Raw genomic sequence first — 27,794 nt, forward strand, 5'->3', positions numbered from 1 at the left:
TAAATAAACAACTTTCATACAAACGTTTTCCGCCAATTTACCACTGTTGCGAGTGGAATTTCCCAAACCGCTGAAACACGTTTTTATTAAGTACGTATGTAGAGCTTTCAAAATAAATTTGAAGCGAATCAGACAAAACTTAACACTTCACCCAATCCACTGTTGCGAGTGGAATTTCCCAAACCGCTGAAACACGTTTTCATAAAGTACTTACGTAGAGCTTTCAAAATAAATTTGAAGCAAATCAGACAAAACTTAACACTTCACCCAAAAAATCTTTGAATTGCGCTTTCCACCGAGAAAGCTTTGATTTTGCGAAAAATATAAATGAATTTGAGCGCGAAACGTCACCCACCAAATCGTTGATCCCCATTTCACCAAGGAGGGATAGATTTTCCAAAAAGTGCGAAACATCTCTCAAATGAATTTTGACAAAGATCTTTGAAAATGTTTATGTAGCCGATCGGATGGTAAACAAACAACTTTCATACAACCGTTTTCTGCTAATTAACCGCTGTTGCGGTTATCGGACAAATCGGACACAACTTAAAACTTCGCCAACTAATCTTTGAATCGTATTTCGACCGAAGAAGTTTGGATTCTGTGGAAAGTGAGATACACGTCTCAAATGATTTTTCATATAGATCCTTGTATGTTAACTTGAGCGCGAAACGTCATCTACCAAGTCTTTGACCCCCATTTCCACCAAGGAGGAATGGGTTTTTTGAAATGTGTGAAACACTCCTCACATGAATTTGAACAACGATCTTTGAAAATGAGTTTAAGGCCGATCGGATGGTAAACAAAAAAGTTTCATACAAACTTTTTTCGCGAGTTTTCCACACTTGCGGCTGGAATTTTTACGGATTATACCCGCTAGTATATATTTATGTTATTTTATGTTGCTTACATTTATATGATAAAAATGATATATGAGTGCTTTTGTTTATTTTTTTACAGTTACTGGGGGAAACTAATTAAAAAAATGAATTTTAATTGCATCAACCAACGTAGGAAAATGTTGGCCACGTAAGTTTAGAAACAATTTTACGATAAATTGGTCAGTAAGTTTTATTACTTTGATGCGAACTAATTTGCATGATCGCCGAAAATGGAATGTTGTTGAATGTTGCCCTGACACTCCAGTTTATTTTTATCTTAACTAGTTTGATGCATTATTGAAAGACTGCCAGTTGCGCGCTAAATGAATTGGTATGCACTCTACTGTGTACTTATTAATCTGCTTTTAATGGATATCTATCAACCAAATTTAAAATTATTCTATAAAATAAATTCCTACTAAGATTTGTAATTAAAATGTAAAAATGTGTGCAACAGGGATATCCAACTTTAGCAAGTATATATTTCATCTTTATCAGCATTAATAGCTAAGTCGATCTTGCCATGTTCTGTGTAGCATGTGCATACAAATAGACGGAAATGACTTGATTGACCAGCTTTTAATGTTCAACAAGAGAATATTATTATATTAATTGACTTTCGCAAGTTAAACCAGCGAACTATCGCAGATCGTTATCCCATGCCAAGTATCCCCAATCAAGGAAAGGTCAAATACTTCACGACGCTAGATCAAAAGTGCGGATACCACCAGATCTACAAAGCGAAACAAGACCGTGAGAAGAGTTCTTTCTTCGTAAAAGAAGGGAAGTATGAATTTAACCGATTGCCGTTCGAACTGAAGAACGAGTGCACCATATTCTAAATAGCGATTGACGATGTCCTCCGTGAACAAATTGGCAGAACATGCTATGTTTACGCTGACGATGTCATAATTTTGCTCAGAAAATGAGAATGAATCTGAACACGTCAAGAGCACATTTACTGAGTTTTAAAGAGAGAAAACTAACCTTTTTAAGGAAAGTGTCGAGTACTTGGGGTTCATTGTCAAAAACAATAAAAGCTAGAAAACAAATTAACACCCTTGTGCACAGAAAAGAAGGTACAGCCAGATCTAGGAACGCATGTTCTTATTAAAGGGAGGTTTTGCCCATCTTTAGCCTTAACATTAATCGATACTTAAATTTTAATACGCTTGTCTCATTTGGGGACCCTAATCCTCCTATGCTATCTTATCACCCTTTCGACCTGTCGGCTGACTAATTACTCCCATTCAACCTACATGCCAATATTAGATGGAGGCATACTTATTTGGAAAGAATATGAATACTTGCGGCACTCGACATATCAAACCTTATATTATGAAATAATTAATAGTTCCAGGAAATTTTCGGGTTTTTCTCTCAGTCGTATATGCAAAAGTTATTAGAGTCCGATTGGAGCCATTTGGAAACTCTATTGTCCGCTTTAAGTTCACACCATGGAATCGTCAGAAGCTTAGATTTCTTAGGAACAGCTTTAAAGGTTATAGCCGACACTCCTGACCATGATGATATGGAAAGGTCCAGGCTAAAAGAAAAACAGTTCATTGAAGCTAACAATAGACAGGAAGATATCATCACTAGAACCACAAATCGGATTATTAAATTAACAAACACAGTCAACCAAATCTTGAGTGCCACCAAAAGACTCACTTATACGAACTTTACCAGCATAAATAGAATTCTTAGTATCGAGATAAAAAATCATGTATATTCTTGGCATAATTCAATGTAATTAACCGCACAATTTTAGACACCGAATATTTCAGTCTCATAACAACCAGTCAGGTTGCAAATATCACCGTCAGCGAGCTTTTGCAGTTTGCCGACGTAAACGTTGTGTTGTACGGCGATGTAATTCAGTTGCAGTGTAGAAGAGTACATATATTCCCTGTTGCACACAGCGGAGTAATCATCGATTTGAATGGCGATATTTTGGCAGAATGCAGAAAGCGGTAGAAATCTGCAGTCCCACCTTCCGCAGGCAATCTCAAAGCGCCAATTGCACGGAACAGCTATTTTCTGGTAGAGTTCTAGTCATCTAGCAGAGTTGGAAGAAATCGACGATAGCGTGCCAATCATTAAAGACTACACAGCGGCTGTCACCATTGATGGCGAGAACCCAACAAGGGTTAGAGGCAGTTATCTGGATACGTTCAGGAAAGAGGCAACTGTAAACAGGACAAGATTCGTCAGACGGCGCACTCCCGATCGGGAGTACATCAACAAGATGGAATCCGCATGGACTTCTTAACCTCTCATTATGGCATCTGGAGCGAAACAGCTAGCCGAGGCATGCGACACTGCGACATGCGAAAATGCAAGGTCAGCATTACGCCGGCGTCACCGCTGAAGTAGAGTAGGGTCTCGGCTTAGGAAAATATTTCCTTGTATTTCAGTCTAAGAGAAGTAATAAAGCGATGAGCTGCGAATTGTTTTTTAATAATAAATAGCCTGTGTACGCTTTACTCTTCGAACTCTGTAATCAACGAATGCTTCACTAATTCTCTTAAGTTCGGTTCGCTACTTATACGCATGTCCATTCCAGTTAACATCTTGAAAGGTGAGACTTTAATGCTTCGCGGCTCTACTCAATTTATGATTTGCTGAACTTTACTTAAGTGTTTGTACCAGGCACCTGCATCTCCTTTACTCAACTTCGAAAGCATCGGTACTACAATTTTGTGCATGCGCGCTACCTGCCTATGCCACGCTGAACTCCAGTTGCAATCATTAAATGTTGAATATTTCGATTTTCAGAATATTCACGAAATAAATAGGACGTGAATGCAGCACCTCTATCTGAAACTATTCGTTAAGGATTACCAAAGTTCGTAGCCTGCACTACCAGGCACTTAATGAATTCATCTATACCTGTGCTTCGAGTAGAGTACAACCAAACATATTTAGAGAATACATCTACCACCACAAAAATATAATTGTACAGCTTTTTAGTTAATTCCATTGGCCCAACAAGGTCAATGTGGTAAGTCAATAAGGGTCTATCTTCCTTTTCTATAGGCATTAAATACCCCTCTCGCTTGCCAAATTTCTCGTTAACAATAATGCACTCTATACAACTATCAACAATTCGTGCTACTTTGTCCTTCAATTTCGGAATGAAATACGATCATTTAATTAAGTCCTGTGTCTTTTTTGCAGAAAAATGACCTTGCTTGTGCGCTATCGATATAATCTCATTCTCTATTTGGGCTGGTACTACAATGAGCTCGCGGTTTGGGTCCTTAAACAAAACTTGGTTTTCTATATAATAGTCTTCATATGCTCTCTCTTCAACAAGACTCCGTATAGTCTTCATACATTCGTCCGCTATTTGCGCTTCTCTTAATCGATGTACGACAGCGTCGGTAAGCATATAACAAGAAACACGGCTTAAGGCATCAACGTGCCTCATCTTTGAACCTGATCGATGCTCTGTTATATAATTGTAGTCCTGCAAGTACATTGCCCAGCGCACTACCCTCAATGGAACATCTTTCTTTTTCATTGTTATTGTAAATGCAATACAATCCGTGACTATTTTGAATTTTACTCCCAACAAATAAACACGCCATTTAGTTAAGTATTCGATAATTGCAAGAACTTCGAGATCGTAAGCTGGGTACTTTTCTTCGCAAGGTTTAGTCTTGCGACTCTTGTACTGGACTGGATGATATATACCATCTTCCAAACTCTTTTGCAACATAACTGCCCCATTTCGACGCATCTGTATGTATTTCTGTCTCTAAATCCGGACTATATAACTGCAAAACAGGTCTGCTGGTCTAAGCAACCTGAAGTTGATGATTGAATTCAAACTTGGAGTCCTTGCGTAACAAGTCGGGTAAAAAGTTGTAGTCTGCTCCACTGCACTGTTACCGCACTCTCCTCTAACTCTTCAACCCATTGATTAATGTCTAGACTCTCAGAGCCTGAGAATTGTGAAACACTGCCTCCTTCATCTTTTAACGTAAACCGCGATCTGTTTTCAGTTCGTTCTTCATTTGGTCAACATTCTGTCCTGGGTTACTAAAAGCTGTTATAACAGACTCATCATCGTCTTCCTCATCGTGGTGGCCATAATGAAGTAACAATCTGTTTTGTAAGTCGCGTTTTACACCGGTCGTCTGTACACTAAGCGCGGCCAATTTTAGTCACAGGTCCGCGACTCTCAATACCATTATCTCATCGACCTGCATCGTTACAACAGCACCAATATTTTAAATATTTAGTGTTGATATTTTCAGATCTTATTGCTATAAAATGATCAGAAGTTTACTTCTTACATGCAAAATACAACTGCATACATTTATCGGAAAGTATCGATATAGCTTTTATGTGTTATTTCAGATAAATCGAGCAGCCACCGCTTCTGCTAACGTCGACTTTCTGCACATGCAAAATTTAATTCGCTGCCTCTCGTTGTTTTTCCGCGCTGTCGACTATCGAACGCTACTCCCGTCTCTAACACGAATTTGCTTTGCTTAACTCACTCTTGCGTTTGTCGTTTTTCGCCGTTTTCGCTGACTGTTCGATGCTTTTGCTCGTTGCTTCTACTCGTTGCTTCTGCTGACGCTAACACCATGAAATTCTGCACTTAGGCTGCTGTTGGTAGAAGAGGGTGTCCCCTAATTGGGAGCTCCTGACTAAAGCGTCTTGTTACTCTCGTCTGCGTTTGCTACAGTAACTGCTGCTTTAAAAAATCATGACAAAAGCCAGCACACCATTTTGGCCATGTGATATCATTATGTATTCTAGGCTACACAGGCTTAGTGGGAAATGCTCTTCCCCTACGGGTGGTGGCGAAGTGCAGGTGTTTATGCGGCAGACGAGAAGCGACTGAAGCGGTCTAATCGTTGGTTTTTGCAAATTTAATAATCACCTTAGTAGCAGGTGTCTACAAAGCCTAAGTCTATTCCTTGAGACTTGCAGTTCAGCCTTCGACTGCAAATCTACAGCATGCAACTCCCATCACACAGCAGCTCTTCTCTTTTGATGTGGACACAAGCCGATGGGTGACATTTATACGAGAAACACCATACATGTGATTCGAGCCATCCGCTGTCGGATGAGTTGCTGCGTCAAAAACTAACTTTCTGAAAGTGGCTTTTGGGTTCTCGGCTAATCAGTAAAGAAGATTGATTGGGAACTGAAAAAATATAGTTTGTAAAGTAGCAAGAAGTTATTGATTGAATCAAAAACCTTCAGTTTAGATGACGTCAGTCTCTGTTCTTATCTTAATACCATCAATTAATAGGAAAGTAATCTCAAGAATGTGAATTGTTGCAGATCTACGCATCATAAACCCATGGTGAAATAATAGAGCTGCATCAGTGTCTCAAAGGCATGACTCCCTTTTTATGGAGAGGAATGATCATATCTTTCCATTTGGCCGGAACAGAAAGAAGTAAAATAATAAAGGTTTGTGGTTACGGATCTACGCTGATGGGATAGTGTAATAATGGGGCTGCATAAATTATTGTGTTTAGATATAACGATTCTTTCAAGTTCTCTAAATTTCGTCATTAGATTTATGGACTTTTTATGAAAAAGAATGATAAAAAACTTCGCTTGATTGTGTTAATGTCGCTGAGTAGTGATAAAAGTGGTAATGAAATATTTAAAATGTGGATAAGGCTGATTTTTTAATACATAGAGGAGAAGCTAGTTTGGAAAATAGATTGGCCTTCCCCAGATCAATATTCGCGCTCACATTTGCAAAATGGACATCTTACGTATCGACTTAAAAATTGCAATAACAAACCATTATGAAAACATTGAAGCAACTTGCAATTGCCCTTTAAAACTTGCGCTGTTAAAACACCTCAATTAAATTGATGTTAGTATAAATTTTTTAAAGAATTCATAAAAACCATAACTTTATAAATTTTTAACGCTACAGTTGACTTTGCTATCTAGAAGTGACGAATTATCTTAATGTTGTCTCTTACCAGATAGAAACGACAAAATTAACAAGAAAAATTATGTTACGCAAATTGCGCGCCTCTTATTCGCTTTGAATACGGATGTACATTGTGGTGGCCCTTGCAATTTTATGCCTGTGGAATTTGGCACCACCAAATTTGTGAGAGGATGCACAATTTGTGCAGTAAAGTCGGCATCGACTGACCTTTCGTCGTGTTTGTGTTGTTGGCGTTGTTAGCGCTGCAACTTTACAAGACCTCCCAACAACAACACTGAAATTTCTTGTAACGTTGCTAAACGCAGACTACGACTACGAAAAACGACACGATTAGTATATCATTCGATTATTTGAATAATAAATTGGTTTGGTATATTTTAGAGCGAAAGTTGCAGAAACCGATATTTAGTGGTCTGTACAAGACTGAGACAGCTTATCCACAAAGCACCTTCAACAAGTTAAATTTTGTACATAGTTTCGTTTGTTCTTATTTCCAATAGGGTATTTTTATCGCTTTGCAGTTTAAAATAGCCTAATTAGCTAACTTACCAATTTTCGAAAAATATTAATCGCGAAGAATTTGTTTCACATTGTCCTGGAACGGGCATGTGATATAACTGAGGGGAGATTATTTATAAAAAGAGTAAAGAGTAACGTGAACCAATTTTGAGATAGTCAGCATTACTCTTTCGGTCCTACATTTTAAATAAGAAGAAGTCCAATGCAAAAGTGGGGAAGCCTATACGGTCAAGTTTAAAGAGTAATAGATCATGGTGCACTGAGTCAAACGCCTTACTGAATTCAGTGTAAATGACATCAGTTTGCATATTAGAAAGGAAAGCATCATTTACTAAGGTAGTAAATTCTAGCAGAGACAACTGATTTGCAGAAATGCTGCAAATTCGAAGTTATTATATTTTCAAATAATTTAGGAATAGCGGACAGTTTTGCAATGCCCCTGTAATTTTGTATATCAGACTTTACACCTTTTTCTTGCGGAGTGGAATAATATAATATTCTTTCCAAAGAGGTGGAAAGACAGACGATTGAAGGGATAGATTAAAAAGCTTTAGCAATGTACGAAGAAGGGAGGAACTGTAATCCTTGAGTATACAACTAGGAATATTTTCAGGCCCAGGACAGTAAGGAGATTTCAAAGAATTTTTAGCAGAAAGGAGAAAGGGATGGGAAGTAATAGGAAAAAGTATAGATAGAGGAAGTTATATCAAAAGGGTAAAAATTATTATTAGGACAGAAACAGAAGTAAGTAGATTGGAAAGAATTAGAAGAGGTTAGCAGCATCAGCATCATCATTGATAGCTTTATTCATCCCAAGAGAAAAAGAATATGGCATACTTGAAGATTCACGCTTCAAGTTTAGATAATTATGAAACTGTATCGGATTTTGGGCAAATTGCTTTTTGCAGCGAGTAAGATAATTCTCAACGCACTGAGAATTCAGGAAATATAAGTTCTTGGATATGGAATATTTAGCCAAATCAATACTCGAACCAGACTTATTTAACTTTTTAATTGACTTAATATCTTTTTGGTTTGATAGTCTGAAAGTAAACCAGGCTGGCTTTTAAGAAGCAGTTAAAGGAATTGAATGGGGAATACAAACATCTAAGAGGGAGTTCAGGGTGTTATAAAAAACATTAATATCAGTATTCATATCAACCGAGTCATATTAAGAAGACCAATCGGTTGAATGAATACGTTGATTAAGCAAGGAGTACTTTCCTTTGCTAAAGCAACGTCGGGGCTTATTGGTAGCTGATAAATGCGAAATAAGAGGATTGAAATTGAACATTGCAACCTCTAAAGTAGGATGACATACATCCTCAGGAGAGATAAAGGAGGGGACCTGGACACATTAGCAATAAGGAAATCGTTGACAAATACAAGATTCAGTGTTCTATTCAAATTCGAAATTGAATTGATTGGAAACAACGAAAGGTCTAGCATGCAATCAATAACGCCATGCTGCGCTGAGGGTACTTAATAATTTTTGGCAGTGAATAATGATTAAGAAATGGTCAGTATATCAAAATCACCCAACCCCACTTTTTTTGTTGCTTTTTTTTTTTTTTTGGGATTTAAAATTTGGGATATAAAAAAAAATTGATATGCAGCTACTGTAGCTTAGCAACTTTTATCAGCGTGAGGATCGGGGGCTCATATTAACTTTGTAGCTTTGGTTTTATGTACATGTTTATTTTGTTAGGGCTAGATTATTTTGGTTGAGGGTCTGCATGCTTAACCAAAGGCGTCGGTTGGCCAGGTCTATAGGATAGGTCTTTTTAAGCCTCCTTCTTCTTCGCCTCCATAGCAGATTCCTTGCCAGGACGTTAGGGTGGTTGCGGAGCTTAAACAGGTAGCTTGCTGCTTGTTTGTTGATAACGTCTCCTACCGTAGGAACCTTAAGGGGCTTTGCGATGTCTCGTGTGCGAATATACCATTCGGATCCACAGATTCTTCGCAAGGTCTTGGCCTGGATGATATGAAGTTTGTTCAGGTGCGTTTTTGCGGCCATTCCATAAACCTGGAGCCCTTATCGCTACGCAGGGGCAAGGATTACCTTATAGATAAGGACTTTGTTTCGGAGCGAGAGTTTGACGTTTGGGTCTAGCTGCCAGCTCAGACGCCTGAATTTGCTTTTCAAGTTGTTGGTTACCTCGGTGACATGTTTTTTGAACGAAAGTCGTCTGTCGAGTGTGAACCCTATTTATTCCACCCTTAAGCCCATTTTTCGAAGCGCTTAAGATACTCCTGCAGGATGTGCGTTGCTTCATACACGCAACTGTTCTTGGCAAGGATTGCCAGGAGGTCCTGCCGACTGACAGTGCCCATTTCGCTAGCCGTAGGCATATCGTGCGTGAAGAGAAAGTTTGGGGCCCAAAACACTGCCTTGTGGGACACCCGCTCTTATGCGTTTGGTGTGAGAGGCTACGCCATCCTGCACCACTTGAAATGTACTCTCAGTCAGGAATCTTGCAATGATGTTAAAGAGCTGCGGATTAAATTTGCCCTTTAAGACCTGCGTACCACACCCCATCAAAGGCTTGTTGGATGTCGATGTATGCTGCCACCATATGCTCCTTCCTGTGCAAGCTGTACAAAATAAAGCTTGTGACCCAACGAAGTTGCTCTGGGGTACCGTGCTTGAGTCAAAACCCAAACTCCGGGGTATACAGGATCCTTCTAAGGATGCACCTTTCCATAATCTTGCCGAAGGCTGATGGGGCGATTGGATTCCAGTTGATTAGGGGGCTTTCCGCATTGTCCATTGGCGATTTGGCCCAGGTGCCATCGGGATGTCGAACGGAGAAGTTTGGCGCAGCTTGCCGTTTGTATCCACCGGTAAGTTTCCACAGCGCAAATTTGGAGCTCTCGTCTGGCGTTGTTTCCTCCAGCATGGTGTCTGTGGCTTTTCTTCTCAGGATACTCAACTCTTTCCCGACCCTGTTGGCGATACGGCGATATATCCTGTCGATTCTGTGGTCCTGGGTACGTACTCGCTCCTCAGTCGCTTTTACAGGTAAAGAAGACCTTCAACGATGGGGAAGCGTCCTTGTAAGTTGGCTTGAAAGTGTAGAGTACATATGTGCTGGCGCAGCGTTGGCAGGCGCGGCATATAGTTGATCCAACAGGATACCCTTGTATATAAAAAGTTAATGCACGAAAGAGAACTTTGCCCATTGTACGGGAAGTGGGTAGGTTTCCCGGTGGCAAGGACCTGGGCTGAGCAGCTGATCAGCGCAATGCCTCTGCTGTCGGCTCTGTAGCTTCCCCACAGCCGGTGTTTGGCATTGTAGTCGCTACCAACGATAAATTTATGACAAAGCTGATCAAGAAGAGAATTAAATCCAGCTCGGCTCCAAGATAGGATTTGGTGATAGATACACTGTAGCTGCAGATATTTCGCCCAAAGGAGTTCCCACCATAATGGCAGCCATTTGTGTGGCGCTGGAGGTCACCCGATGTAGTTGGTAGTGCACCAAGTCCTGCTTGACAAGCACCGCAGCACCTCCTCTGGTTCGAACTGCTGGGTGATCCGCACGGTAGCAAACATACCCCTCCATGGCGAAGTACAGGCCGGAGTGTAGATGGGTTTCTGAAACAAGCATGATGTCTATTTCATGTTTTCTCAGAAATAGTTTGAGATCGTTTGCGTTTTGTAGGATGCTGCGACCGTTCCACGATCCGAGGCGCATCTGGGCAGCCATTATTTGCGGTGAGTGGGAAGATCGAGCTGTGGAGGACCTTGAGCGTCCTTCAGTTCCTTAATGCTGACCAGGATAGTTGCGACTGCGGCATTAAGTGCTGCGGTCGACTACTGGGGTCCTTGGAGGATGCTTCCGAGGACGTGTCTTGCACCTGAGATCCATGCTGGGGGATTGGGGCTGCATTGGTGTAACGATGGTCTGTTTGGTGCACGCGGGGTAAGTGTTGCGTCCTGGCCGCAACGTATCAGCATACGGCAGGCCTTGTTGCACAATTCGGGAGGGTACGAACTGCGAGTTGATGCGCCGTGCAGGCTGCTGTTGGTTGTGTCCTGCCGGGGGGCAACATTGATGGCCGGTTGTCTGGCATTCATGCGCTGCTGGTATGCTTTGCATCCTTTATAGGAAGCAGCATGGTTCCCCTCACAGTTCGAGCATCGCAGGTCTGTCATTACCTGGTATTGCTCCGAGTTCGCCCATAACATTACCTGATGCTTTTGTTCTTTATCGGGAGCTCAACTTGGACCCGTTACAAACCAGTAGTTGCGACTTGGCGAATTGTTGGTGGGGTCAGCACCGGCGTCAATTGTGGGTAGCCTGCTCCCCGGGTTGTAAAGGTTTGTCATAACGTGGCCGTGTGTTGCAAAGGCACCTTCGATTTGGCTCCTGGGAGTTAAAGCGGGCAAGTTTTTGACGACTACGCGATACGGTCTGTCCTCCTTAAGACAGAAGTGCGTGAACTGGACCCAGCTTGCGAATAATGGCTCCGTGAGTGTCAGAATCTTTCGCGTAGATCCTCAGGGTGCCACAGGGAGAGACCTTGAACTCGTAGGCATCTGAGCCAACTGCCTGGTCAAGCGTCTGTTCCATTGCGACCATTTTGTTTACTCCAGGAACTTTTGTGAGCCTGGGCTTGGAGGCCTTTTTTGCAGCTTGAGGTTCGGCTTGAGCTAGCGGAGCTTCGTCGGCAATCCCCCCTCTCATCTCATCTCGTCGTCTTCGATGTCAGTGGCTTCTTCCACTTGAGCATATCTGCTCCATTTGTCGGAGAGGCACTGGGAGCAGTGGAACTTTCACCTGCCTTGCTGGTTATCGCATTTTTTGTGGGTAGTTTCCCTTTTTTGACGGCTACGGCCATTAGCGTTGTTCCTCGCTGGTTTTTTGAGACTCCCGTTTGCCATTTGACCAGCGATTCCTGGAAGGCTGGCATATTAACTTCTCTCCGTAGAGGGTGCAGAGCAGGGTTTTGGCTACTATGAGCGCTGCAAGACGCTGCTGCCGGGAAAGAGCTCTGAGCGCCATATGTAGCGACCGGCTTGGGCTGCAAACCCTCATTGGTGGTTTTGGGGCGTATTCCAATGGGTTCCAGAGCGGCACGGCTTGTACCAGTGGAGGCAGAGGTCCTGCAAGTGCTACTGAAGGACGCGGTGGTTGTAGTTGTTGTTGTTGTTGTTGTGCTCACAATGTCGTATTGCTGGAGTAGTAGCTGGTGCATATGTTTCCATCGCTCAGAGGTGAACAGGTACGCCTCGATCATGTCAACAGATGGAGATCTACTTGCATCAGTGAGCGGGGCTGGAAGCCCCTGCACTTGATTGCTGTTGGCTTCGGGATTAGCTTGTGCTGGGATGTTGCTGATTACTGCATGACTGGAGCAGATATTGTTGCATGTGATGTATGCATTTTGCTGCAGGGACGACTTTGATTTTGAAGTTTTTATTTACCATGGCAGCCTGACAAGTGTTAAAGCCGGCTGCTAATTTTGTAGGCAACTCAGCATTGTTATTGACAGCACTGGCCTTGACAGCTCCCAGTTGTTGTTGTGTGCAAATTCACATTTGCGGTTTTGATTTTTGGGTCTTTCTTTATTTGAGGCACTTTTACACAGTTTTTGATTTTTTTGGGGTTGAATTCACTTTTAAATGTATTACTATGCCACTTTTGGGTGGGCTTGTCACTGTTTTTCAAGATTTTTGCGGAGCACATTAAACACTGAATGTTTTAGGTGAAAAGCACGCACATGTGTAGAAACTTCTTTGATACAAGTAATATTTTTAATACAAACTTGAATATCAGTAGAAGGAGAATAAGAGCATGTGAAGTAAATATCGCGTAATGGAAAAGTCACCTTAACTGACGCAATCTCAGCGTCATTAGGCGTAGTAACACAGAAAGGTTCTGACTGGAGAGCGGCTTTAATGGCAATTAATACCCCACCACCTCAAGTCGGCCGATCATTTCTATGCACAATGTAATTGTTCGAAAAAACTTTAAATCGGATATGGTTGAATTTAAGGCAAGGAATTGCGAGCCATAACAAGATTTTTAAGCTTAGAAATGACACCTCTGATATTCTGATAATGAATAGAAATCAGGTCGGAAGACTAACTTTGTTTTTTTGCAGCAATAACAGTACCTTGTATCGAAGGGACCGGAAGGTTGACAGGGAAAGGCTGGTTTCGCTTTTATTGCTTAAACTCGTAAACCATCATGTGAGGAGGCCAAAATCTAGGATAACAAATGATAAGGAAGGAATTATTTGAAACATTAATTTTGAATGGTGCAATTTCACGGCGTGTGGAGAATTCAAATTCTGTTATTGACTAGCAGAAGATTTGCTAGCAATGTAGGCAGCCAGTGAATCACAAGTTCTGTCAGCCAAAAGCGGGAACACAAAAACTAGCCTACGAGGGGCATGTTACCGTAATTGATACTGCTGTCGCGAAAGTTCATTGTCACTTCTGCCTGCATAGCGGTCGAAGACTATTATATCATTAAACATACTGAGTGTGTCTAATAGAAAGAATGGTGCAATTTTTCCAAACATTTTAAAAAAAACTTTTTTTTTTACTTTACTGGAGTCGTGTTGGAACTCACAGCTAATGGGGAGACGACAGGTGTTACGTTTTTAAATTCCTTTACGGGTTTTACGTAATTATTTTCCGCTCCAGGATCAATTAACATTTTTAATATGTTGCCAGCCAACGTTGTTCGACAGGATATCAGCAACCGCGGCTGTGGCTGAGTCTTTAAACCCTCTGAGTGACATTGGCCGTCATAAGCTCTATCGTGTTCTGCCTATTTTGAGTACGAGACTTTACAATGTTGGTAGGCTGTCTATATTTTTATGACGACGGGTCGACATCCATGGGCTCTTGATTCTGTTTCTGGGTTTTTCTGTCATTTGGTTTTGGGTTAGCTTCACTCTGTTTTGACCTACCCCGGCCTTGCCTCCAATGGCCTTCTCTCTATTCCATTCTCTCTTCATTGCCTATCATCAGGGCGATTTTGCAGCCTATTGCCGTCGGTTGCCTAGTTTCTTTCCTCAATGGAATAGGTGGATTTTAACATATTCTTCTCAATGCTGGACTCAGGCTCTCGGGCCAGAGCTAAAGCGGATGGCAGGTCTTTCGGTTGTGCTGGGAGAACTACTAATCTCAAAGCACTATTAAGCCCTTAATGCATGTAAAGCGTCGCTCGGAGGTCTGTGTTAAGCAAGGTGGCTTCTTCGGGTTTATAAGTCATAACGATTTTATTCGTGACAAATATCAGCCTTCTCTAGAGCTTATCATAGTACTGCATAATGCTCAAATCGGCTTGCCTGACCATCTTTAGTCCTTGGCAGAAGATACGTAGCGAGGGTGTATCGCCGCAGGTGCAGTCTAGCCCAGTAAGTATTGCGTCAAAATTAAGTGCCGCCTTACCTGATACAAGCATTGCTCTTGCCGCCCCTGTGATCTATTTGCCTCCGAGATACGTGTTCATTCATTTCACCTCACTCTTAATGTTTCCTTCTGCCTGTTACATACATTTGCACAAATACATTATATCCTCATTACCCATTTTTAATAGGTTCAGCGTATAAAAAGCAGCATGTTTTTGTCGTCAAGAACAGATGAATGACACCTCGATCTGTAAGCTGGTCAGTAAAGTTGAGATATTACAAAGCATTTAAGTAAAAGTTTTTGTAGCCGATTTATTATATGTGCAAAAAAATATATGTTATATGTGCCTAAACCTGGTCAGAGTTACACCTGATGAGATACGCCGTTCATCAAGTCATCATAGCGAACGTCATAAAGAAAAGGCATGGCTCGCGTAGTTTACTTTGATACACAAGACGTTTAAAAATTGTTTGCTTTCAATTTGCTTGGGTATGTAGGATATGGGTTATCATTCCTACTTAATTTTTATGATTATTCCGTTTTGTCTGGAGATCATGACTGATACTATCATAACATCAAATTTCTTACATTTTGATACGCGATACTTTGTTTTCGTACGTAAGCTAACGAAATTTAATTAACAATAAATTTGTTATATAATACGTTCATTGCTCTGGAGTTTATCGAGAAAGTTATCCCACTGGTAATAAATGAACGTTAAATTATACCGATTGGACAACTTTAAGGAGCAGGATGAGTCAAACAACTTCCGAGATACTAGAATCAGTAGAAACAAGTAGGAGTGCTTTAGTCGGAAATGTCCGACTATGGAATACGCTGAATCGCCTTCCACCACCACCAAATGCAGCTCTGCTTTATGCCAGTATGATGTTTGTATTATGTAATGCTGCCGATGCTGTGATGTCACGCCACCTCATTATCAAAATAAAAACCCGGGTGCAGACTGAAAAGGTACTTGATATCCTCTACAGTTGACAGACTAGAGTACCTTCTACCTTAGGCTTATTGCATCTATGTTTTTGGATATTGTTTGTCTAAGTGTATTTTAAATTTTCGCATTATTTACAGCCTAAAGCTAAAGGAAATGTTCAGTACGATTTTGTATATCCATAATTTTGGTTGTGAATGCACTGGGCGGTTACTCTGCGAAGCTGATAGATATAAATATTGTAGATATAGATAATCTTTTAGACATCAGCGTCTGCATTCAGCTAAATTCTGAACAATTGCTGTGAATTTTGATTCTGTTAATAACATGACACTCCTAACATCGGAATCTTGCTCAGCCAGTTTTAAGAGGCGACTGGCTATTGAGTGCTTGCAGGCTCTTGCTGTTTTTTATACCCTGAACTCATTAAAAATGGGAATAAAGGGTATAATGTATTTGTGCAAATGTATGTAACAGGCAGAAGGAAGCATTTCCGACCTAGTAATGTATATATATTCTTGATCAGCATCAAAAGCCGAGTCGATCTAGCCATGTCCGTCCGTCCGTCCGTCCGTATGTATGAACGCAAGGATATCAGAACCTATAAGAGCTAGAGACTTGAAATTTTAGCTGTAGGTCCTCCTAGTGCCCGCGCAGATCGAGTTTGTTTCCGATATTCGATAACTTTCCGTTTCCAAGTAAACGATAAAAATCAATATCGAAATCCTCTTATTTGAGCAATTTTGGCAAATAATATGAGCTAGAGTCCCCAAAACTTGGCATGTAGCTTCTAGAAAAGTATATATATATCAAGTATTTTTCATTTAATACCTATCGCCTGTCGGAAGAAGAGGGTTCAGGGTATCCCCTAGTCGGGAGCTCCCGACTAGAACCTCTTACTTGTACTTGTTTACCATATTTTAATAAACATTTGAAAGGTGTTAATCGTACATCGTCATTCTTAATGACTTTATATACGTTGGGTATAGAAGCATTTTTAAGATTTTGCCTTGTCAAGTTTCCTTGTTAATATTTATTGTTATGTCCTGCGCAGGATTTATTTTGTCTACTTTGTTGTCTTGTGGCGATTTTTTTTTAACTCATTGATGTTATTCTTGATAACTAATATGCAATATAATTATCTTTACCCTTAAGATATTCTACTGTAAATTCATATTCTTTTATGGTAATCGCGTGAAACGCTATGAGCCATTGCTCGTTGAAAAACACGTTATATTTCCAGAATTTTTATGAAGTTCAATCAGATGGAATCCTGACATTAGGTCGATATATGAAAAAAATTTTGCTCGTTCTAGTTGATCAAGAATATCTTCTATTCTTGGAAGTGGAAACTTGGGTATTAATCTGACGATAATCTACTACTATTCGCCATATTTTGTCAGGGGAACCTGGTAAAGGTTTTTTTTGGGAATCAGCAAGAGTGGGACGTTGTATTCTGATACAGACTGTTTTACCTTTTTTTTTTTGCTTAGGCATCAATATGCGAATTCTTGTGTTCCGGTTAGTGTTTTTATTTTTTTAATTTTCTAAATTGAAAGTGAATATGGGAAAATAATTGCTGGGTGTCGACTGATTTCTTAAAATTTTAGTGTGCGGTCTCAGTGACGCGATGCACTTGGAACACAGCGACTGCCTCTACCTTGGCCTTGAGTGCCAAGTTAGCGCAGCACCGGCTGTACCCTGAGCGCTACTGGCAACATTGGCAGTATTATCATCTGCCTTGGATTGTTTTCCACCCACTTTTATACAATAACCTGGCCTTTTTTTTCAATCGGTCAATTAGAATTATTCGCAATAATTTTTGAATTTCTGATTTTTATAATTTTAGCTAACAGAGTTCTATTGTTCGTTTACTTTTATAATAAAAGTTGTTCTTATTTTTTTTATTAAATTTAATGTTTTTCTTGTGTACAACTCGTGTTATTTTTTGTGTTTGTATTCAGCATGAAACGCATCTTAATTGTTTTTTTCTTGTTATATATATATATATATACTTTTTTCTTGAAAGTTAACTTTTGTTTTTGCTTAAGTAAATTTTTATTGATGATGAAAAATTATTTTGCGTTTTGCTATTTTATATTGTAGGTTTTGAATTTAATAATTTTGCGCGACAATTGCGCTTCTACCAAATTTTTTATACGTCCTTTTGGGACGTATTCTACATGAGCGAGCGAGTTACAGTATTTCTAACAGTTTTTAAGAACAATTTTTATTTTTAAATTTATATATATATATATGTGGCTCCCTTGAAGCGGCGAGCGGTGCCAGTGCTGGTCCTTGCACAAGCTTGGGTGTCAGTTGACACGTATCCAGGCAGGTGGCGCTAAATAAAAATTCCGCGCAGTCGTTGGGGCACTTCCTCTTGATCTCTGGTAATTCCTTTGGGATTTGACAATTTATTAGCCGTGCAGACAAATTTTAAATAAATATGAGTGGTGGTTGACTTAGTGTGTTTCCTTAGGTTTTGCCGGACTGCCTCTAGATGCTCGATCTCAGAGAACAGTTCCACGACTGGGGGCTTAGGACTGTCATCCGACAGTGCTTTTAATTCAGTCTGACGGATTTTAATACGCCGCTTTATGCCATCGCGTCGGCGGTGCCCTTTTTTATTGCCATCTGCCAATTTTGGGGCCTTCGTCGATACTCATCTAAAGTGATTCGAATCGACATGTAGCGGTTTGTTTTAAAAAAACTGAACACTTCAAGTCACCCAACTCAGTCAGATTTCTTAGTTTTCTTTCGGGGTCCTTTCGAGTCTGCTATTGTTGCTGTTGTCGCTTTAGTTGCTGTTGTTATTGAAGTCGTATCTGTTATAGGCTATGTTCTCTGATTGCAGCGTTATTTGCAGCGGCCGCCAAATGGTCTTCTGCGCAAGGTAGTTTTGTCCGGTCCATCGATCGTAGATCCTGGTCCTGCAATCTTTAGATGCCCTGTCACGGTCGCCATATAGAACGCTTTACACAACTTGATTGATTTTAATTGAATTAAAATGAGCTTATCGTAGCTTACAAATTCGAGAGCGTATGCATATATTATATAATTGCACTTAAGTATTAGTGCGCGTGCAGCTATGTACTTCTTGTACATAGCGCTCCCGGGCATTGCCCGTGGGATGCACGGAAAGTCAACAGAGTACGTTAAGAAAACAAATTTATGAAAAGAACCGTTTGGGTTGTAGTGTTCACATGTATACATACTTTCCACATGGAGTGTCCACGTTCAGTCGCTAACTTCTATGGCGTACTCGCCCATAGTGGCTCATGTTGGTCACGCGCCGGTTGCGTTGGGTTCGGGGGCGCGTACTTGACACTCCTAACATCGGAATCTTGCTCAGCCAGTTTTAAGAGGCGACTGGCTATTGAGTGCTTGCAGGCTCTTGCTGTTTTTTATACCCTGAACTCATTAAAAATGGGAATAAAGGGTATAATGTATTTGTGCAAATGTATGTAACAGGCAGAAGGAAGCATTTCCGACCTAGTAATGTATATATATTCTTGATCAGCATCAAAAGCCGAGTCGATCTAGCCATGTCCGTCCGTCCGTCCGTCCGTATGTATGAACGCAAGGATATCAGAACCTATAAGAGCTAGAGACTTGAAATTTTAGCTGTAGGTCCTCCTAGTGCCCGCGCAGATCGAGTTTGTTTCCGATATTCGATAACTTTCCGTTTCCAAGTAAACGATAAAAATCAATATCGAAATCCTCTTATTTGAGCAATTTTGGCAAATAATATGAGCTAGAGTCCCCAAAACTTGGCATGTAGCTTCTAGAAAAGTATATATATATCAAGTATTTTTCATTTAAAACCTATCGCCTGTCGGAAGAAGAGGGTTCAGGGTATCCCCTAGTCGGGAGCTCCCGACTAGAACCTCTTACTTGTACTTGTTTACCATATTTTAATAAACATTTGAAAGGTGTTAATCGTACATCGTCATTCTTAATGACTTTATATACGTTGGGTATAGAAGCATTTTTAAGATTTTGCCTTGTCAAGTTTCCTTGTTAATATTTATTGTTATGTCCTGCGCAGGATTTATTTTGTCTACTTTGTTGTCTTGTGGCGATTTTTTTTCAACTCATTGATGTTATTCTTGATAACTAATATGCAATATAATTATCTTTACCCTTAAGATATTCTACTGTAAATTCATATTCTTTTATGGTAATCGCGTGAAACGCTATGAGCCATTGCTCGTTGAAAAACACGTTATATTTCCAGAATTTTTATGAAGTTCAATCAGATGGAATCCTGACATTAGGTCGATATATGAAAAAAATTTTGCTCGTTCTAGTTGATCAAGAATATCTTCTATTCTTGGAAGTGGAAACTTGGGTATTAATCTGACGATAATCTACTACTATTCGCCATATTTTGTCAGGGGAACCTGGTAAAGGTTTTTTTTGGGAATCAGCAAGAGTGGGACGTTGTATTCTGATACAGACTGTTTTATCTTTTTTTTTTTGCTTAGGCATCAATATGCGAATTCTTGTGTTCCGGTTAGTGTTTTTATTTTTTTAATTTTCTAAATTGAAAGTGAATATGGGAAAATAATTGCTGGGTGTCGACTGATTTCTTAAAATTTTAGTGTGCGGTCTCAGTGACGCGATGCACTTGGAACACAGCGACTGCCTCTACCTTGGCCTTGAGTGCCAAGTTAGCGCAGCACCGGCTGTACCCTGAGCGCTACTGGCAACATTGGCAGTATTATCATCTGCCTTGGATTGTTTTCCACCCACTTTTATACAATAACCTGGCCTTTTTTTTCAATCGGTCAATTAGAATTATTCGCAATAATTTTTGAATTTCTGATTTTTATAATTTTAGCTAACAGAGTTCTATTGTTCGTTTACTTTTATAATAAAAGTTGTTCTTATTTTTTTTATTAAATTTAATGTTTTTCTTGTGTACAACTCGTGTTATTTTTTGTGTTTGTATTCAGCATGAAACGCATCTTAATTGTTTTTTTCTTGTTATATATATATATATATACTTTTTTCTTGAAAGTTAACTTTTGTTTTTGCTTAAGTAAATTTTTATTGATGATGAAAAATTATTTTGCGTTTTGCTATTTTATATTGTAGGTTTTGAATTTAATAATTTTGCGCGACAATTGCGCTTCTACCAAATTTTTTATACGTCCTTTTGGGACGTATTCTACATGAGCGAGCGAGTTACAGTATTTCTAACAGTTTTTAAGAACAATTTTTATTTTTAAATTTATATATATATATGTGGCTCCCTTGAAGCGGCGAGCGGTGCCAGTGCTGGTCCTTGCACAAGCTTGGGTGTCAGTTGACACGTATCCAGGCAGGTGGCGCTAAATAAAAATTCCGCGCAGTCGTTGGGGCACTTCCTCTTGATCTCTGGTAATTCCTTTGGGATTTGACAATTTATTAGCCGTGCAGACAAATTTTAAATAAATATGAGTGGTGGTTGACTTAGTGTGTTTCCTTAGGTTTTGCCGGACTGCCTCTAGATGCTCGATCTCACAGAACAGTTCCACGACTGGGGGCTTAGGACTGTCATCCGACAGTGCTTTTAATTCAGTCTGACGGATTTTAATACGCCGCTTTATGCCATCGCGTCGGCGGTGCCCTTTTTTATTGCCATCTGCCAATTTTGGGGCCTTCGTCGATACTCATCTAAAGTGATTCGAATCGACATGTAGCGGTTTGTTTTAAAAAAACTGAACACTTCAAGTCACCCAACTCAGTCAGATTTCTTAGTTTTCTTTCGGGGTCCTTTCGAGTCTGCTATTGTTGCTGTTGTCGCTTTAGTTGCTGTTGTTATTGAAGTCGTATCTGTTATAGGCTATGTTCTCTGATTGCAGCGTTATTTGCAGCGGCCGCCAAATGGTCTTCTGCGCAAGGTAGTTTTGTCCGGTCCATCGATCGTAGATCCTGGTCCTGCAATCTTTAGATGCCCTGTCACGGTCGCCATATAGAACGCTTTACACAACTTGATTGATTTTAATTGAATTAAAATGAGCTTATCGTAGCTTACAAATTCGAGAGCGTATGCATATATTATATAATTGCACTTAAGTATTAGTGCGCGTGCAGCTATGTACTTCTTGTACATAGCGCTCCCGGGCATTGCCCGTGGGATGCACGGAAAGTCAACAGAGTACGTTAAGAAAACAAATTTATGAAAAGAACCGTTTGGGTTGTAGTGTTCACATGTATACATACTTTCCACATGGAGTGTCCACGTTCAGTCGCTAACTTCTATGGCGTACTCGCCCATAGTGGCTCATGTTGGTCACGCGCCGGTTGCGTTGGGTTCGGGGGCGCGTACTTCTTGCTTTTGCTCAATTTAGCTTGTTGTGGTTGGGGGTTCTTCCTCGCCAAATCTGCATATCGACACCGATATACTAAAAGAAAAATATTAAGTACGCTTCAAAAAACAAAAAAAACCCGATCAAATACTATCATAAAAATTATATCATATCCTGTTCCAAAATAACTTAACTGGAGAAAAGTTTTCACTACTCCTTATAAAGTCACTCATACTTCCACCGTTGCGTGCACTTGGGCCCAATATGACGTCGATCTTTGTGCATAACAATATCACAACCTTACCATTGCATAATATTTATAGGACTAAAGGAATATTACTACTGTTGCTTAACTCTATTATCTATTGACTAATTTTTAATTCATTTTAATACGATTTTCTTCATGTTCGTTTTGCTCCTTAAATTTACATTAACTTGAAAGCTTAATAGGAATAGAATAGGTAGACATCAGCTGTCGGTATCAATTTAAATAAGTCGCCTATAGCAAGACACATTTAATGATCTTCACCGAGAAATCTCACATGTGGCACTGGAGCACGGTTTTCCTTGGAGTCGATTTACTAGCCATGTCCCCGAGCCAATATATGCACCAAGAGATTGGTGAAAAGGGACCAGCGCTTGCGGCAGCACCCCTGCCATGTGGCTGTAATATCGAACAAAGGTCAAACCCCAATCTAATGACAAGAAGCCAATATAAAAACCCCTGTTTAAACCTCTTGAATTACTTTTGTATTAAATTATTTTTCCACTAACACGTTTGCATCAAGACAACTTTTTCTCTCCTTTTTGATAAGGGTTTTTTAATAATTACACTGTTTAATTGTCTTATTAACGAAAGAACGTCTGTTCGCTGCAAATCTGAGCTGAAGACTGTCACTTAAAGCTTTCAGCGATCGCTTCTCAGCTTAACTGCATTATCTTATAATCTGCTTACGGGCAAAATCAGACACCAAAAAAAGAACATGCAAAAGTGTGGGATTCAAGTGCGAGGGTAGCAGATAAAGTTTCTAGCTACCAAAAACTGTTCGCACTCGGCTACTACAACGCAAATAAAGGAACAAGATTTTCGAAGAGGTTTTATTTGAAAAATAGACAAGGTGGTATAGTTACGTGTTATTTGGATGTCTCATAGGAACTTGCTATTTCCATTGACTAATTGGTAATAAGACGGACTTAGTTTCTTGTGAGCTTTAGCTGCCACAAATACCTTTGCTTGTTTTGAGCTGAACTTTTTGCTCGCGTTACTCAGAGTAAAGTTTTTAATAATTGCATGGTATCTGTACGGCTAAGGTTAACATCGACACTTAATATATTCAGGTTTCTAAGCAGAATGTAATGTTATGTAAATTGCGATCCATTGTCAGTGAGAATAGATTCGGGTACACCAAAGGTGTAGAAAATCGAATTCTCGAGATACTCTCTAATTTTCGGAGCTGCAAATTTCTTCAGAGAAAATGAAACTTCGTTTGGTGATCTACCACGATCAACAAACCTATGTTACCCATTTTTGTACGAGGATACGGTCCAAACAGGTCGACATATAGTCTTTGAAATGGCCCATCAGAGGTCACTGGCTTACCCATTGATTTAAGGACTAGGATCTACGAGGGTAGATCTACAAATGCTGCAGTTAGCAATGTATGTACGTATCTGGCTCATCATGCATGGCCCAAATAAATACCTTTTAATTTTCTCAACAGTTTTCCCCATGCCACAGTGTGCTGAGCTAGGTGGGTTGAATGCATCGTGTAACATTCTAACATTGTTTTTGCTCTTTTATAGGCTACTTCTAATCTATACTTAAATTCCTTAGGGTAATCATCTATATTGTAAATAGGATCTATTTTTGTCAAGTTATTGAATTCGTTGAATTTTCTAAGTAGCCTACCATAAACAAGTAGCCTACCAACAATATTCATGTACTGTAAATGGATTTGTATTGAAGCAATAGGTGAAATAATTCCTCCATATATGATGACTGCGGTTGGTTGTTTTTTACTTATTTTCATATACTTGCATAAGTCTTTTATAAGTGAATTTTTGTATTCAGTACCCATGGCCGTTATGAACGTCTTCATAGGACCGTACTTTATTACAAAATATTCATATATTGCTCTAGCTACTGTATTTGCACTTTTATCTGCTACTGGTATTGTTACTAGATATTTAGTGAGATCCCATATTATAGTGACTGCATACTCGTTTCCATTCTCTGAACGAGGTAAAGTTTTCACATATTTTGCAATGGTTTTATTCATGTGAGGCCAATAATAAAATTTCTTCAATTTTTAACAAGCTACGCGTAATCCCTGTATGGCCTTCTATTGGATCGTCATGATATCTTGACAGGATTGCTTTTATTTAATTTTTATCATTTTTGTCTATTTGTGTCGCCTTTGTCAATAGCGCTATTTTGATTTCTTTTAAGTGTTTATTGGCCATTTAAATACCCTGAACCCATTGAAAATGGGTAAAATGTATATGTTTTTGATTTTACTAAGTGATACAAATTCGAAGAGTTGGTCACTTGGGGACATCTGCAAATTAATGATATTATGTAACCCGGCTTCACGATTAAGCCTTTGAAAAATGGCCCGAAGTCAAATTTTTCATTGAAGTACAAATCATTCATTTTGAATTGTGAAATGATTCTATTCCCTTGTTTAAATAAACAATTGGAATCATTGAATTTTATTTTCACGACTTTTTTCACGTAATTACTAACGATTTTATAGACATTGGGCTGTTTCTGTTCATTTTTATTTGTTTGTAATTTTGTTTTATCATCTGCGCAGATGTTTCCCTGTATTTGAGATGATCTTGTTTGGACCATCAATATGTTTCTATTGTCTGTTCCCTTAAGATATTCTATAGTAAACTGATATTTTTCTAAATCTAGTCTCAGTCTGGTTTTTCATTAAAAAAAGGTATGTTAAGGGTCTATGGTCTGTTTTTACTATGAAATGTCTTCCGTATATGTATGGTCTGAAGTGTTTTATTGCCCAATAAATGGCTGTTAACTCTTGTTCTATTGTGGATTTATATATTGCTTTCGCCTTTTGTAAAACTGCGAGAAGCGTAATCTACTGGCAGCTGAATTTCATTATATGATTGTGTCAATACTGCTCCACATGCTTCTTTATTAGCATCTGTGATTATACAAAATTCTTTGCTAAAATCGGGATATTGCAGTGAGGTTGGATTCATTTGTAGTGCGTATATGCCCGTACAGAATACCCTGTATTCAAATATAAAGTATGCAGCACTTTGTTGCATACAATAACAATAATAACGTAAACAAGCCCAGAGCCACTTTATGTATTGGCTCGGTCTCATATTACGCAGCGCGGTTCACTAGCCTCACTAGCTGACCGTTTATGCTTACGCTGCAGATCCCACGCTCCGTCTGAGCGCATTCCGTGAGCAATATATATGCTCGCTAATACAGGCATATGCGAGCTACTCACTCTCCCTCTCTTTGTAGCTGTTAACGAATAACAGCATAAGTATATATGTATATCCATAGGCTAAGCGCACATTATTAAAACTGAATAAAATCATTATTAATATCCAAGCCAACCAGCACTGACGTGCTACTGCAATCATTTCAAAACTGTTATATATATACTTATATTACATGGCGACCGTGACAAGTGTCACGAACATGTTAAAAAATAACATGTGCATATAAAATATAAAATATGCAACTGGAGGTGCAGCAGCGGCAGCAGCAACAACAATCATCGGCAGAACACATACTAAAATTGGAACGATACAGAGAAGATTACCATGGATTAACAACATCATCGACAAAAATAAAACTGGAGATGCAGCAGCGGCAGCAGCTATATGTATATATAAAAAAAAATAATAACTACAACCTGCTTAGAGCTGGACTGGAGCTGGAAAAATAAAAAAATATACTGAGTGAGTACAGGGCATGAGCTCTAAGGCAAAAAAAAATAAGCCAAGACGCAGTGGCATTAAGGAGCGAATCAGACAGAGAAAGTCTGAAATCGTAAGACTCCTATATAAATGCAAAAATCCCATCCCATGGGACACTGCAGTGAAACTAAATGATGAACTCGAACATCTCGAGTCGTTATTAAAATCAAAGAGCGAGCCCTGTCCCTCAGATATAAATATTAAAAAACTAACAAAGAATCATCGTCCACCGCCAAGACAGATACCAAAAGTGTGGGACGCAGTCCGCCCTTTGCACCAACGCGGGAAGTAAATGAGCAACGCAGGACTGGAAGAGGCTGCTCCTGTTGAGCAAAGGGATGCACCCAGCATGCAAGAGGCTTTAGAGGTGTACCCCAACGATGGACCACGCCCACTCACAATAGCTGAGTACCGGGCACGACAACAAATAAAGAATCTCGAATGCATCGAGAAACAACTTCGTACTGGTGCTAAGCAACGCAATAAGGGCTGCAAACCTGCCAATGCCTAAATTGCCCTTAAATATAAACTCTAGTTCAAGCCGATGCGCGAAAGCGCTACTTGAAAAATACTAAAATCTGTTAGGCTTTTTACTAACACATACGGTTGGACTATTAATTGTATAAATAAAAATTGTCAGCCAACCGTATGCCGTAATTATCTCAAATTTTTCCTTTTCCTAAATCAGTTTATAATGAACGACCCCAGTAAGCATATATGAATTAGAAACTTTATATATGGAAACATTTCACTTAGATTTCTCACCGTTAATACAAAAACACAAAAAGGCATAGTATTGACAACAACTCACAAGTCAGGTCAATCATTAAAGAGCACCCAATATTAGGCAGAACTTTAGATTTTGTAGTATTCAAAAAAGAAACACCCTATAATTAGAACACTCCATTTTAGGACCTACCGACATTATTATTGTGCGTCAGCACATATAAATTAAAAAATGTCTATAAATGGAATGGGCACAAATCGTTACCATTCTTAAGCAACAACGTGAGGGAAGAATTCTACAATTGGTCTCAACGACCCCAGTAAGCATATATGAATTAGAAACTTTATATATGGAAACATTTCACTTAGATTTCTCACCGTTAATACATTGCACAAAAACACAAAAAGGCATAGTATTGACAACTCTTCCGGGTATACAAGTCAGGTCAATCATTAAAGAGCACCCAATATTAGGCAGAACTTTAGATTTTGTAGTATTCAAAAAAGAAACACCCTATAATTAGAACACTCCATTTTAGGACCTACCGACATTATTATTGTGCGTCAGCACATATAAATTAAAAAATGTCTATAAATGGAATGGGCACAAATCGTTACCATTCTTAAGCAACAACGTGAGGAGTTTAACAAATCTTTCAAGTGCCTTAACAAAAGCGCACCAGTCTCACACGAGACCAAGTCAAAACACGTTAAAATTCTTGTAGATTCCTACAATACCAGCCGTCAACTTATATGTGACAATGCAACAAAACTAACAGATTTGCATTTAACACAGACAGTTGATGCTTTAAGCAGTTTGAGAGAAAACATTAGACGAATTTCGGAAAGGCATAATATAACAATATTCCTTCCAAATTCTCTAAACACTTCAGCGTCATTCGACGAGAAACTGTTTTCACTGCCAGCTGATACTAAACCATCAGATTCTAAAGTAAATAAACAACCAATTTACAGCACAATGGCCCAAACAGCCATAAGTTTTCTCAAACTAGCCTCATCGCTCTTACCAGAGTTTGATGGAAAGGCAGAAAACTTACAAAGCTTCAATGATGCTTTGAGTCTTATAGACTCACTAAAAGAAGATCATGAGGCAACAGCTGTCAGTCTTATTAAGACAAAA

General features: G+C 39.5%; 1 protein-coding gene across 4 annotated transcripts in view; it reads left to right on the plus strand.

The window, feature by feature from the left end:
* Positions 1–27,794, plus strand: part of LOC135439569 (BTB/POZ domain-containing protein 7) — a 58,634-nt gene that overhangs the window by 21,407 nt on the left and 9,433 nt on the right. For 3 of the 4 annotated variants that reach the window (XM_064698310.1, XM_064698311.1, XM_064698312.1), the window contains exon 2: positions 961–1,029. The exons of the other annotated variant lie outside the window; for it this stretch is intronic. The gene's annotated coding sequence lies outside the window, so the exon portion shown is untranslated. The remainder of the gene's footprint in view (positions 1–960; positions 1,030–27,794) is intronic. 4 annotated transcript variants of the gene reach the window in all.

The sequence above is a fragment of the Drosophila montana genome, unplaced genomic scaffold (genome assembly GCF_035044405.1).
Source record: "Drosophila montana isolate Dmon_TW-CO22-7 unplaced genomic scaffold, ASM3504440v1 contig_446_1, whole genome shotgun sequence".
NCBI lineage: Eukaryota > Metazoa > Arthropoda > Insecta > Diptera > Drosophilidae > Drosophila > Drosophila montana.